Raw genomic sequence first — 15,111 nt, forward strand, 5'->3', positions numbered from 1 at the left:
ATAAAATAATGTCGTCTACATAACGGAAATAGAAAGTCATTTCGCAATTTAAATTACTAATTACTAATGTTTCCAAGTCCTGCATGACTATATCGGCAATGATCGGAGAAAGTGGGGAACCCATAGGAGTCCCATAAATTTGTTTGTAAGTTATGTTATTAAAAGTGAAAAATGTAGAAGTTAATATAAATTTTATCATACCTATGAATTCATTTTTGGGAATCTTTGTGTGTGACTCTATAAAATGCCATCTATTATTGATACCGTTTAATGCAAGATCTACGGAAACATTAGTAAATAATGAAACAACGTCCAATGAAGCTATTATGTCGGTATCTTGTATTGTTTTCCCTGATAGAATGTTGCATATATCAAAACTGTTATTTACAAAACTGTCCGCTCTAGGAAGGCTATCTTTTAAAATTTTATGAAAGAAAGAAGCAATATTATATAGAGAAGTATTTATTGAGGAAACTATTAATCTAAAAGGAATATTTTCCTTGTGGATCTTGGGGAGCCCATAAGCTTTAGGAAGAAGAGAGTCGCTTGAAAATAAATAATAATATTCTTTTTTGTTGATGAAGTCTTTTTTCAACCATTTTTTTAAACAAATATTGAGGTCTTTTTCTATTTTTGTTGATGGATTGTTTTTAACTATGGTATACGTAGAATCGTCTTCTAGGAGACTCTCAACTTTTTTTATATAAAATTCTTTTTCTAGTGCGACTGTAATGCTGCCTTTATCTGCTCTAGTAAATAAAATATTAGGATTTTGATTGCAGAATTTAATTGTGTCTTTATGCATGTGAAATAATTTTTCTTGTATGTCCGTTTTTTTGTCGTTATTGTTTAAAAATAATGAAAATTGTGGAATGGCAGCATTACGAATCGAAGTAAGATTTCTGATCCCGTTAGAATTGCTTTCTATATCTTTGATGAATTCGTGTATAGCTACTTTTTTATTTAAGTTAACTGGGAGACTAAATTCACCTCCCAATTGTAATAGATTGGTTACATTGGGGGGAATTTTTTTATCAGTTAAATTAATAAACCATTTCTGGTTAGTTTGTTGTAAAGGGTTATGTGTAGCATAACGAAAACTGTTGGCAGAAACAGTGTTATCAACAATATTTGTCGATGATGTTGTTTTTAATTCGATAGGATCAATATTTTTAATGTACTCTGTTTCATGCGATTTACGTAGCCATAGGAATTTTTTCTTATGTATGAGATATAATTTTTGGTTGAACAAAGAAAAGGAGTTGCAATGGTGATTTAAAATCTCCTGCCAGATATAAGATGGTAAAAGATTTTGGAGAATTTGGAATTGCCTTGACCGTTTTTTATTAAGTGAGTTTAAAGTTCTATATAAATCAAATATCTCTATGTTAAGACATTTGTAAATAACAGTTTTGATATATGCAACATTCTATCAGGGAAAACAATACAAGATACCGACATAATAGCTTCATTGGACGTTGTTTCATTATTTACTAATGTTTCCGTAGATCTTGCATTAAACGGTATCAATAATAGATGGCATTTTATAGAGTCACACACAAAGATTCCCAAAAATGAATTCATAGGTATGATAAAATTTATATTAACTTCTACATTTTTCACTTTTAATAACATAACTTACAAACAAATTTATGGGACTCCTATGGGTTCCCCACTTTCTCCGATCATTGCCGATATAGTCATGCAGGACTTGGAAACATTAGTAATTAGTAATTTAAATTGCGAAATGACTTTCTATTTCCGTTATGTAGACGACATTATTTTATGCACTTCCGCTGACAATATTACATATGTTTTGAACGAATTCAACAATTATAACGATAGACTACAATTTACATTGGAAAAGGAGGATAATCGTTGTATAAGCTTTTTAGACATAATGATCAAAGTAATAGATAACAAAATTTATTTAGATTGGTATCACAAAAAGACATTCTCAGGTAGATTACTTTCATTTTTTTCAAATCATCCGACTTGTCATAAAATAGGAACAATTTATAACTTGGTAGATAGAGCTTTATTACTATCACATCCGCAATTTCACAAAAAAAATATAGAGAAAGCTATTAACATTTTGCTATCCAATGGTTATCCTCTTGATCTAATTTTCACAGAAATAAAACGCAGATTAAAAAATCTCTCAACTAAGAAATTTAACAAGCCTAATAATAACAATATAACAGATACTAATAATACTAATACTAACATTAAATATTTTGTCATACCATATATAGAATCAATATCTGAGAAAGTTGCTTCAGCAATAAGAAGACCTGACGCAGTGGTAGGATATCGTTGCATTAAAAAATTGAATGACTTCATAAAAGTTCAAAAGGACAAAAATAATTGCCCCACGAATTCTAACGTTATTTACAAATTGAATTGCAACGATTGTGACGCCACATATGTCGGACAGACAAAAAGACAGTTAGGAACGAGACTTAAAGAACATAAAAATAATATTAAATTAGACTCTGCTAGACATTCGGTTATCACGGAACACATTCTAAACGAACAACATACATTTGACTGGGACAATATTAAAATTATGGATCATGAAAAGAATTACCATAAAAGACTAATATCTGAAATGATCCACATTAAAGAACAGAAAAATGGAATTAATTTAAATACAGACACCGAATTGTTAGACAGTAGTTATTTTGACATACTTAAAAAATTTGCTGAATCATAATTTAGAAAAAACATTGGTAATAAATAAATACATCACGCTCTCTATTTTGACATTTGGTATTCAGACTTCGCAACACACACTTGAAATATCGGGGAAAAGGACTTGTTAAAACGATAATGTAAGTTGAAAGATTTTTTAATTTTCTCTGACATTGATTTAATTCGCGTATTATATCCGTAGCATGCTCAAATGTCGCATAACTTGGCATCTCAGACCAATCGCCTTGCATATCTATTGGTCAACAGCGAAGAATCGTTTCAATTTTATATTTTAATATTTAACTAACTTTGTATTTTTAACATCTAACTTTATATTTTAATATTTAATTTTTATGTATTGATAAAGACTGTAGTGCAGTCGAAACGTTTACAATTTATATCGATTCTGTAACGGAATGTTAATTTAATGATTTAACTATTAATAAAAAAATTTTTTACATCTTATTTATTTGCTCGTTTAGTTGGCCTACTATATATGATTGTTTAATTTTGTTTAATTTATACGAGCCTTTCATTAATTAATTTTTATATAAATATTTATTTATCATTAAATGTTTAATTATATATATTATTAATAATATATATATATATATATATTTTTTTTAAATAAATTAAAAATATATTGTATTCATTTCTTTCTTAATATATTATTCATATATTTCTTATAAATAAATATTTTATATATTTTTACACATTTTTACACTATTAAATCTTTGTAACGTAGGCAATAAGAATTTGAAACATTCGCGTTATTGCGCACAAGACACTGCTTACATTTCTTGTACATTTTTCGTGGCTGAATCTTGACTGTGAGTTTGTTTGGAAACATATTTAATAGCATTATCCCTAAATCACGATGTCCCGAGATCCGACGCCTATCGATCGTTTCCGAATTAACAATCGGGTCTCCTCGAGAAATATTTGGTATTTCGCGAAACTTCGCACGCGACCCGAAAAATCGAGTGGAAATCCGAGCTCTAGACTCGATTTTAAATATGTTTCTTTAAATTCATATTAATCTAAAAAAAACTAAAAATGATTTCAAACAATTTAACATATATTATCACTATATATCATACATATTATATTTAATTAAATATGACTTTACTTAATCATTAATGTGGTCTTCTATATTTTTCTAACAAAACAGATAACAATTAACATAATAATGAAGAACGAAGAAAGGAGATGGAGATGCGTTGTTAGGTGGCTTACTCTGTATAATATTTTATTACAGTCGAAAATTTCATGTGTTTGAATGAGCGAGTTTTCGTGAAAAATATTGCCTCGGCAAATGCGTTTACCTCAAATATTTTGTCATGTTTAATAAAATTTTCGCTTTCCAAGGAGAAAATATTAAGACTCATACCTTATCAATTTGTTAAATAATAGATGCAATATATAAAGATAAATTGAATAGAAAAATACTAATAGCCGATGTAAATCAGAAACCTTTTTTCCAACGTTTATAATATGTCGAAGCTATACCACACGGATATATTCAACTAGATTAGTGAAATTAAATAAGTACGACTACCAAAATGAATTTCATTATATATAATAAAATAGATTAAATGTGTTTTAAGCAAATATTGAAACAGTCTGTAAATAAAACTCATATTTGTTTTTATTTCTATGATTATTTTAAAAATAATAATTTATTTCCTATAATATTAATATATTGTCATATATTATGCCATTTATGTGACTGAGAGAATGTTTGTGAATTTCAAATATTACAATAGATGTAAACAAAATTCGATTTAAAGGTTTATTTAAATTAGATATTTAACCATTGAATTATTGTTTAAAGATAATTGATATTTGTGAAGAAATTTGAGGGAGAATAGAGAAGAGAGAAGAAAGAAAAAAAAGGAAAAGAGAAAAGAAAGAAGAAATAGAGAACGGAAAGAAATAGAAGAGAGGAGGAAGAGAGAAGAGAAAGGAGAAGGAACAACGTGGTGTGAAAAGGAATTGTGGAAGAAAATAAGGAGGATGGTCCATGATGTTGAGATAAAAAGGGTATTAGGTAGGGAAGCTGGAATTAGTAGGGGATAAGTAGAAAGGATAGAAGATAGAGAGGGAATGGAGTGTGAAGATAAAGGGAAACAAAGGGAGAAGGGGGATTTAGAGAGAATAGCATATTAGGAGAGGGAGAAGGGAAGTTTAGGACAAATAGGAAGTAGAAGATAAAGAAGGACAAAAGTAAGAGCCAAATGGATAGAGGAGAGAGGAAGGGAGAAGGCAAGGAAAGGATTGAAATGAAGAACAAGGGTTGTAGAGAAATTTAGTAAATTATGACTAAGATATTAATATGAATTTTGTTCGTAAAAAAAAAAGGTTCGAAACCACTCCTTATAAAAGTGCCTTGTAATTCTCACTGAGAGCACAATAAAGAATGTATGTATGTAATTATGATATATCAACTTTCTATTTTCATCTTACATTTTTATAGATATAGCACCTTATAAGAATATATACTTTTGTTCAAAAATTAATATTTTATTTGGAAGAAACTTATATTATGTGTACAAGGATTTCGTTACTATTACATTTCGTTAATATTATTTCTATAAATAGATAATTATTAATTATATAAAATATTATATACATAATATACATAATATTTATATAAAATATTATACATGTTATAGAAATCACTATATAAATTACATATGTTAAAATTATAAATGTTATGAAATATATTTTTAAAAAATGATCCGATAGATATCTAGATAAAGTACATTTTTAAATGTATGCCAATTTTTAATTATAAAATATTTAACAAAATATATGCGTTTATACAGATAATTTGAGACACACTGCGAAAGAAAATTGTAAACTTGACAGAATCTTTTATCTAAATAATTTGTTAATTCAACATATAAAAATTTTTAAATTAAATATAACATATTAAATCTGACAAAACATATATATATTTGACTTAAATACTAATATATATGTTCAATTAAAATAATAGTAATCTAGTTAAAAGATTTAGTTAAGCTAACAAATTTTTTTTTAGTGCAGTTCTGCAGTTACATAATTATATGCATTTACAAATAATTTTATACATTTCTAACATTATATTACTTTATATATATTATATTTATATACATATAAATAAATATATACTTATATTTTATAAGTTATAAAACATATAATATATATAAAGAATGATGAATATATAATTATAAATTATATATAATTTATATATTATATATATTAAATAAATATATACTTATATTTTATAAGTTATAAAACATATAATATATATAAAGAATGATGAATATATAATTATAAATTATATATAATTTATATATTATATATAATTATATATTATACAATCTAAATATGTGTGTTTTATAAAATACATTTAATAAATACAAGTATCTAGATAAAGATCTCGATGTAAGATGCTTAATTACGAAATAAGTAAAAAATATAAGTTTCGCCGTTCATTTAATATAATTAGATATAATAAAAATAAAATAAGATCATTTGCGCCATATAATATAAAGATAGAGCGATAAAGTCAAAAATATAAATTTCTTATTTTATTTTATTGTCCATGTCCATGATAATACGTTAACCTCATTTCTTTCGAAACCTGCGTCCATGTTGTTAAAATTTTCATTAATCTTCTGAAATTTAGATGAAAAATTAAATCAATAAAAATTCAGAATAATTCATATTAAAAAATTTTTCTCTTAAATTATGTGCGTTGTTTTATATTGGACAAATTCTAAATATTTTTCGGATCCAAAAGAAACCCTAATATTTATATATATAATAATATATATTTTCAAACTAATGATGATATTTGCTAATTGTGTAAATCAAATGTTGATGACATATTTAAAATTAACAAAACAAAGTTGATATTTATTAACTTCTAATGCTGTCAAAATACAAATGTATGCGCTATACGTAGATAATTTTATATATTCATATGATAAAAGGGCTAACATTTGAATTTCATGCGTTTACTGCAAGCACTTTTATTATATAAATAAAATTGCTTGCAGTAATCATTGTTGTGTTTAGAAAATTTTTAAATTAGATAGATAAAGATGAAATGAAAATATATAAATGTATCTTAGATGAGATAAAGAAATGTTTTTGATTTAAATATTACTTAAATACAGGATAATATTACATGCCGATTCATCTAAATAACTTACGGCTAATATTTTAAAACCGGTTATGTAAACACAGTTATAGAACAATGTAAATTATTAAAGAGTACATACTTATGTTTATTAAACAGTAAGATTTACTCAAGGCTCTTTAATATCAAATATATGTACAACTATGTTTATTAGAAATATATTCACAGTTATAATTTTTATTGCTTATTGATTAAGTTCTGTTTATGTTACTGTTTATGTAAAGATAAGAATGAAACCAAAATATCATCTAGATGATCATCTGTATAATTTTATTTATTGTTTGTTAAATAACAGTAAACACTGCAAGTAATTGAGAAAAAATATAAGAAAAAAATAATATTTAATTTAACATTTATAGTGCTCTTAAGATATAATTGAATGCAAATAGCTGATTTAAATATTTGTAGTAGTTATAACAAAAGTGTCAACATTTGAATATAATTTGTTTATTGTTCATAAAAATGCATGCAAATAATTGAGAAGATATATAAAAAATAATATCTTATCTCAATTATAAAAATTATTACTATTTACCTCATCACCGTAAATCATTATCGCAAACAAAAATTTCCAGAAAAATCTTTGAACAATCTTATTGATCGGTCAGGTATTAAATTATGGTCAAAAATTAAATGCCCAAATAATAATACAAACGTGCCCATGTTTTTGCGATATACAAAATTACAATTAGGTATTTCGCATTTTCTCACTAAGTAGCGATGGTTGCGCTCACGTTCAATTATTTTATAGTGTGGTACTGTCCATTCATAAATGCAGCCAGAAAGTCGAGATATATGGGCATCTACAAAATGTAGTTTCATATCTCTTATCTTATTTAAACTGGAATTATACGTTTCTTGACAATTTTCTTTACAACATTTTGCGTTGCCATCATTGCTTATGTAGAAGTAACACCAAATCAAATGAGGCCAGGGGATAGTTAATTGGTCCATAGATTCTTTCCAGCCATGGTTATGTATATGAGTTAAATGAAGGCGCATATCTTCTACGGATTCAAATAGTGATGTCTTATAGTTACATAATCTACATTCTGCAATATTACTTTTCATTCCAAAAAATCTCATTATCCAATGCTCGTTTCTTTGTGGCATCGTTGATATGATGTTCCTTGTACTATCACCGATTGTGTTCCACGAGATGTGTTTCCAGTCACGCGAGACGTAATTCTTACTAAAGAAAAAGAAAAAGTTCGCGAATAAATGTTCGTTTCTATCGAAAATGACACATGTACAGTTCAAATCTACTTAATATCTCGAATTTCCTTATTATTTTTCGTCATTTGTTTACAATAATAACATTTTGGAGGTGACAAAAATATATGTTTATAACAACGTTTATATACATATACGCTATATGGACAGACACACTTATGTAAAGAGAATTTTTCGTTATATTTGCCCGCAAAATTCACTAAAAATTTTATCATGTTTGATAATAAGCCGAATATTAATTACTATACTGCATGTTAAAAATTATGATAAATTCGTTATATGGTCATAGATATAATTTATGCGCGCCAATAATCGATCTTCATAATGATAATAATTACATTTTGCACTTTTACTTTTCATTGTAAAATATCTAATTAGCCCGTTCTCGTCCTCAAATCTCGTCGTCACGAGAAAATTGAAAATATTATGCTGTATCTTAATTTATATAAAATATATGTTTATCACTTTTTCTGGCATATATTCTACTTATGAAAACACTTCGAGAGAGGAAATCTGAATATTTTAATATATTAAACATTTTTGAAGTTTTATTATATATTTATGTAAAAAGAATTAAAATATCTTATTGTGGTAGATATGAATATTTTTAATCAGAAAATATTATAGTAAATATTAATCAGAGAAATTTTTATATAATTTATCCAGTATCACATTGTCCCACGATTACCATACATTTTAGGTTAAATTCCAAAGAAAATGTATGTGGGAAATGTATATGTATGTATGTATGTATATAATATGTATATAGGCGTATGTGTACGTACGTAATGAAAAATTATAAAGAAATTCGAGACATAGAACAGATTTAAACTATACTCATATATATATTTTTTATTTTTAATAGTATTAATTAAATAAGTAATTCTAACTGAACTCACTATTTATATTGTTCGTTTCTCCTGGCTTGAATTACACTAAGGAACAGGATGCAAAACGATAAAGAGTGACGAATTTCAAGTAATATTCGCTATAAAGCTCTGTTTGGCACGTCTGTCTGTCGATCCGATATATATTTTACTGAAAATATGCGAGAACATCGAAACTGCTTAAGAGACTTTTTGTATCATGTTGTGTACGTTTACCTTTATATATGCCTCTCTGTATTCGTGTGTGTCTTCCCTGCCTTGTGTTTATAATTTTGTTTGACTGGATACGTTTATAGTATGTGTGTCTGCGCACGTGTGTGTGCGTTAACATTTTTAAATAATTATTTTAGTTGTTTTTTTTTACGGTTTGTATTAAATAACTAAAAAATAATATTTTATTTATATGTTTATTATTTTAAATTATTTATATTATAAACATTCATTCAAGTAAATTTCTTTCAAATTCTAAATTAATAATTTTCTTATGTTAAAGTATTATCTTAACAATAATTTGAAAAATGATATATTTAAGCAGTATTTTGAGAAATGATTTGTATTTATACTAAAAATACATATGTATTTATTGTATTCAAAATACAATTGCCTTTGTTTTCCTCTCTCTCTCCACTCTTTATTATTAGCCTATCTTGTATATCTGCAATGTTAACATTTCAATTCTTGCTTCTGATTTGTATGTTACAAACACTTACTTATATGCGATTAAAAATAGATATACAAATAAAATGATAAATCTATAAATTCTAGAGTTGTTCAAGAGTCTCTTATTCTTTAATTTTTGTTAATCTGAGATAGAGAAGATAATTTACGACATAATTATCGTTGGACAATTGTTTTCGTTTAGTTAATAACGGCTGAACAATAGCTAGGTAATAAATGATTGAAAAATGTTATAACTAATAAAATTATACGTAACGATATAGGCCAACGTAACGAGCAAGAAATTACAATATACAATTAGGAGCATGCTTAGATACTTATTAACACATAAAAATAAAATTAATAAAATAAATTAAATAAATTAAAATTATAATACAAAGCATTAAAATTCAGAAAGAAATATAAACTAAAAAATTATAAAATTCAGATAGAACTATAAACTAAAAAACTAAAAAAATAACGTTTTGACTGGAACCTCAGCCTTCATCAAAAAAGTTTAAAATTTATAATGTACTTAATTATCTCAACATAATAAATCAAAAATGAGAATTTCTTAAGATAACTTTTTCAGTAGTGTTGACAGGCGCTTGTATTAAGTTAACGAAATCGCGGCGCTCACATAGAAAGTATTGAAACAAAATAAATCAGTCACACATAATGATAAACGCAGATCCTCAATTGCAATGACAAGCACAACTAACATGTCCATCATTCAAAGTAAAGATGTAATAATTCCGTCAAGATCTTAAAATAATTAATAGTTCTAGATTCCGTCGTTGTCAACCGGCGAATTAGTTGGTCAAGATTAATCTAATTATGTCAAAAGAAAAAAAAGAAAATTATATCAATCAAGTGTCTTTGATTGCTAAATTAATCTTAAATTTAAAATTGCTTACTATCTTGAAGAAAATATCAAAACGTTGTCAAAGCAATCTCAAAGATCCGATCGATAGTTAGGAAAACAATACAATAAAAGAGCGATGACAAAAATGCATGTTTATATATTTGTTTGTCTGTTAGCTATTTCTTCTAGAATATCAAAGTATGACTCATCAAGAAGCTAGTTTTTTAGTTTATAATTCTATCTAAATTTTATAATTTTTTAGTTTATATTTCTTCCTGAATTTTAATGCTTTGTATTATAATTTTAATTTATTTAATTTATTTTATTAATTTTATTTTTATGTGTTAATAAATATCTAAGCATACTCTAAATTGTATATTGTAATTTCTTGCTCGTTACGTTGGCCCATATCGTTACGTATAATTTTTTTAGTTGTTACAATCACGAGCTATTTTAAGCTTTGTATATTTCATAATTGTTGAAAAATTTTATACTGCTTACATAAAAATTTTAATACATTTTTTAATTGTTTACGTTATATTAGAAAAATACAAAGCATGTAATGAAACATTTATGTCACAGTTATTCAACAATGGTTCGGATAAAATTATAAAAAAATTGTCTCAAAATTAAGTGAGAAATACGATATTTCACATACAAATGGATGATTTGAATTTAATCTATATATTTATATACCAGGTCATCAAAAAGTATCGGACCCTCTTAATATTTTAAGTTCGAATGCATTTTGGAGAAAATGTCCAATAGCAAAGTTGTATGGTTTCAAGCGGGGAGTAAGATGATGATCTTGACTTTTACCTTGACCATGGCCTTCAAGATCATTTTAAGGTCAATTTAATTTTTGGAACCTTCTATATTATATTGCATATTCTTATAGCTTATCTCGAAAGCTTTCCAAAACACTATAATAAAATATTTTTTCATTAAGTTTAATCGAATATAATTGCGTGCGCGAGGCAAAGTTATTCTTTGATAATAAAACCTTAATAATTGCAACGCATGTGTAAAATATTATTATTGCAATTCATGCATAAAAAGAATTTATTATGTGACCACTGGTCACGTAATCTCGGCTTTGCACTCGCGTTACTTTGCACAAGAATCAGTTTTGCGCAAACCGCGCAGCGTGACGGATGTATAAAGTATGGAGTCTTGCGCGAGTTTAATAAAAGCATAGATATTTGATCACAAAATATCTTGTAGAAAATTTTATTTCTTTGTTCGTATTTTCTGTTAAAAATTCAAATATAAAATTTATATATGCGTTGCATAATTTATTAATATATTTTTTCTGCATTGATTGCAATAATAATTTTTGCATGCATGCGTCGCAATTTTTGAGATTTTGTTATCAAAAAATCAATAATATAACTTTGTTTTGTGCCTATTATATTCGATTAAATTATACAAAGTGATATATACACATATATATATACATATATATATCATTTTATATTATTATGATTTTATATATATATATATATATATATATATATATATATACAGGATTTGTCCCAAAAGTAATGAGCCTCATTTTTTTGCCACGCGATTGTACAGCGCACACTTGGGCGACCGGTTGGATGTGGTGATGGAGACTCTAAACTTGCCAACGACGCCTGGTTCAGATGCGTACAAGCTCTCGGAGCGGTGGGACGTCATTTTTAGTGAACCTCCGCGGAGAACCTTGTCGTGGTTACAGGTAGGATGGAGAGAACTTTGGAGCAACGCTATGCGATAAAATTTAGCGTCAAACTTCAAAAGACGGCGAAGGAAACGTTTGATTTGCTAACTCAGGCCTTCAAGAATGATTGCTTGTCGTACTCGCAGGTCAAAAAGTGGCACAAGTCGTTTTATCGCATAGCGTTGCTCCAAAGTTCTCTCCATCCTAACCACGACGAGGATCTGCGCGGAGGTTCACTAAAAATGACGTCGCACCACTCCGAGAGCTTGTACGCAACTGAACCAGGCGTCGTTGGCAAGTTTAGAGTCCACATCACCACTTCCAATCGGTCGCGCAAGTGTGCGCTGTACAGTCGCGTGGCAAAAAAATGAGACTCATTACTTTTGGGACAAACCCTATATATATGTATATACGTAAATATACCTATCCCCATTGTGTATCCGCCAGGAATTTCTATATCGTGACTATATAATGTCATTGTACGTTAGATATATAATTTACAGTGGCTGGCCATTCAGCAGCAACTGTATCAATTTGTTTGACCATTGGTCGAATATTATTCTCCTGTCTTTTTATTCTGACAGCTAATTCGGACATCTACAGATCTTCGAGAGCGGGAATTTGTTTGTCCGAAAAATCGTTCTGCTTTGCGCCCAGCAGCACGTCCTGCGAAAGTTTTGTACAATCGATGTTTTCTAAAAACACATAATAATTGATAATGTTCTTCATCTTTTCAAGAAACCAGCAATTAATTTTTGTGAGTTCGTATAATCGATCGATTGTGTAACCAGTCTTGATCGAAGCAGCGAGAACAAACATTCTTTCGTCAGTCGGTTTTTCCAATTCTTCATCGTTGATTGCTATCACATAAAGATCGAAGCCATTCACATTTTCATCAACCTTTCTTAATGCCTTTTGAAAAGTTTTCGCGAATTTACGTCCGATCGCCATTACTTCGTCTATACTCTTCATAGAACTGCCGATCTGAAAAATAAGTATTTAATATTAAAAATATAAAGAACAATCGATTAAAATAAATTATATACAAATAAATATATATATATATATATATATATATATATATATATATATATATTGTAAAATAAAAAAGTTTTATATTTTTTCTTTAATAAATTAGCTCTTTATATACTTTATTGTGACTCTTTTAACATATCATATAATATATACATATGGATTAAAGAAATACATATTTTCTTTCTTTCATTTTCAAATATATAATAGATAATACGAATAATAATATAACATCGTATAAAGTATTACAAAAATTATCAAACGTTTAACGTTTTTTAAAAAATTCAAAATTAAAAAATTTTTATCCAATACTTTGATGCTGAAATTTGTACGATGAAATTTTTTAAGATCCCATCTAGATATTTTAACTACACAATAATTAAGACTTGGCTCAAAACGAGCTGTTGTTTTGTCAGTGACAGAATTACGCATATAAAATTAATGTATAAGAATTTGTTGCACATATTATTTTTAATAAAATTGTAATTTTATAAAATTATAAAAAACATTAAGCTGTAAAAAGATGTCTTGTCGTTTACTTATATACCTCTTGAACGGAATACGTGGTGCGACTCTTTCATTTATCTCGCTAACACCATCTGCAATTATTTTTCTGTCTTCAGTTTTTATGATAGATTCGATCGGTCTTCCTAGAATTTTAACATTGTAGTACGCAAACATCCCATTTCTCTCAAGTTCTAGCCACAGTTAAGGGCAGTTTGTCCACTGAATGTTAATAGTACGCCATCCGGTCTCTCCGATCGTATTACCTAAAGCAAATAATTAAAAAAAAATTATTTCTTTCTCCGATAAGAAGATTCTTAGTATGAAATATCCACAGTAAAAGTTAGTAAGTATAAGTTATTAATTAAAAAGTTTAACCTTTAAATGTATAATTTGGCTTACCTGCTCGACATATTCTGGTGTAATTGGCAAGAAATACACTTTATCGGTCATGCCTTTTGATGTTTGTACCGTATCGATATTAGGATTTATCAAAATAAACTGTATCGATTTTTCCTTTAATACTTTTATTGCCTATGAGAGCCCGAATAATCGAATTCTCTGGCTTGGCCAACGCTGAATCCTCCGGAGCCCAAGATTAGCACTTTCTTAGGTCGTTCGAATGTAATTACTTCATTAAATGTTTAATTATCTATGTTATTAATAATATATGCATATATATATATATATATTTATAAAATTAAAAATATATTGTATTCATTTTTTTCTTAATATATTATTCATTTTTTTATTGTAAATAAGTATTTTATATATTTTACACATTTTTACACTATTAAATTTTTGTAACATAGGCAAGAAGAATTTGAAACGTTCGTCATCGCGCACAAGACGGTGTTTACATTTCTTGTACACTTTCGCGTCTCAATCGTGACTGTGAGTTCGTTTCACATATCATAACATTATCCCAAAACCTGATGTCTCGAGATTCGACGCCTGTCGATCGTTTCCGAATTAACGATCGGGTTTCCTCGAGAAATATTAGGTATTTCGCAAAGCTTCGCACGGGGCCCGAGAATTCGAGTAGAAATCCGAGCTATAGACATAATTTTAAATATATGTTTCTTTAAATTCATATTAATCCTAAAAAAACTAAAATAAATTAAAACAATTCAATATATATTATCACTATATACCATACATATTATATTTAATTAAATATAACTTTACTTAATCATTAATATGTGATCTTTCATCCTATATTTTTTTAACAAGACCGAGAACAATTAACATAAAATTGGAGAACGAAGAAAGGAGATAAAGATGCGTTGTTAGGTGATTTACTCTGTATAATATTATATTAAAGTCGAAAATTTCATGTGTTTGA

General features: G+C 27.3%; 1 long non-coding RNA gene and 1 pseudogene across 2 annotated transcripts; both read right to left on the bottom strand.

Annotated features, from left to right (window-relative positions):
• Positions 1-6,077: 6,077 nt before the first annotated feature.
• On the bottom strand, positions 6,078-12,003 carry LOC114934664 (uncharacterized). Its single transcript, XR_014925791.1, has 4 exons — positions 11,225-12,003; positions 9,019-9,661; positions 7,422-8,078; positions 6,078-6,359 (listed from the first exon to the last, which is right to left on the bottom strand). It is a non-coding gene; the product is annotated as an uncharacterized LOC114934664 (long non-coding RNA).
• A 79-nt stretch (positions 12,004-12,082) lies between these two features.
• On the bottom strand, positions 12,083-14,404 carry LOC114934806 (multifunctional protein CAD-like; annotated as a pseudogene). Its single transcript, XR_014925788.1, has 4 exons — positions 14,169-14,404; positions 13,810-14,032; positions 13,575-13,581; positions 12,083-13,214 (listed from the first exon to the last, which is right to left on the bottom strand). The product of XR_014925788.1 is annotated as a multifunctional protein CAD-like (transcript).
• Between the last annotated feature and the right edge of the window lie 707 nt (positions 14,405-15,111).

Source organism: Nylanderia fulva, unplaced genomic scaffold (assembly GCF_048542155.1).
Source record: "Nylanderia fulva isolate GAGA-0341 unplaced genomic scaffold, ASM4854215v1 Scaffold55, whole genome shotgun sequence".
Taxonomy (NCBI): domain Eukaryota; kingdom Metazoa; phylum Arthropoda; class Insecta; order Hymenoptera; family Formicidae; genus Nylanderia; species Nylanderia fulva.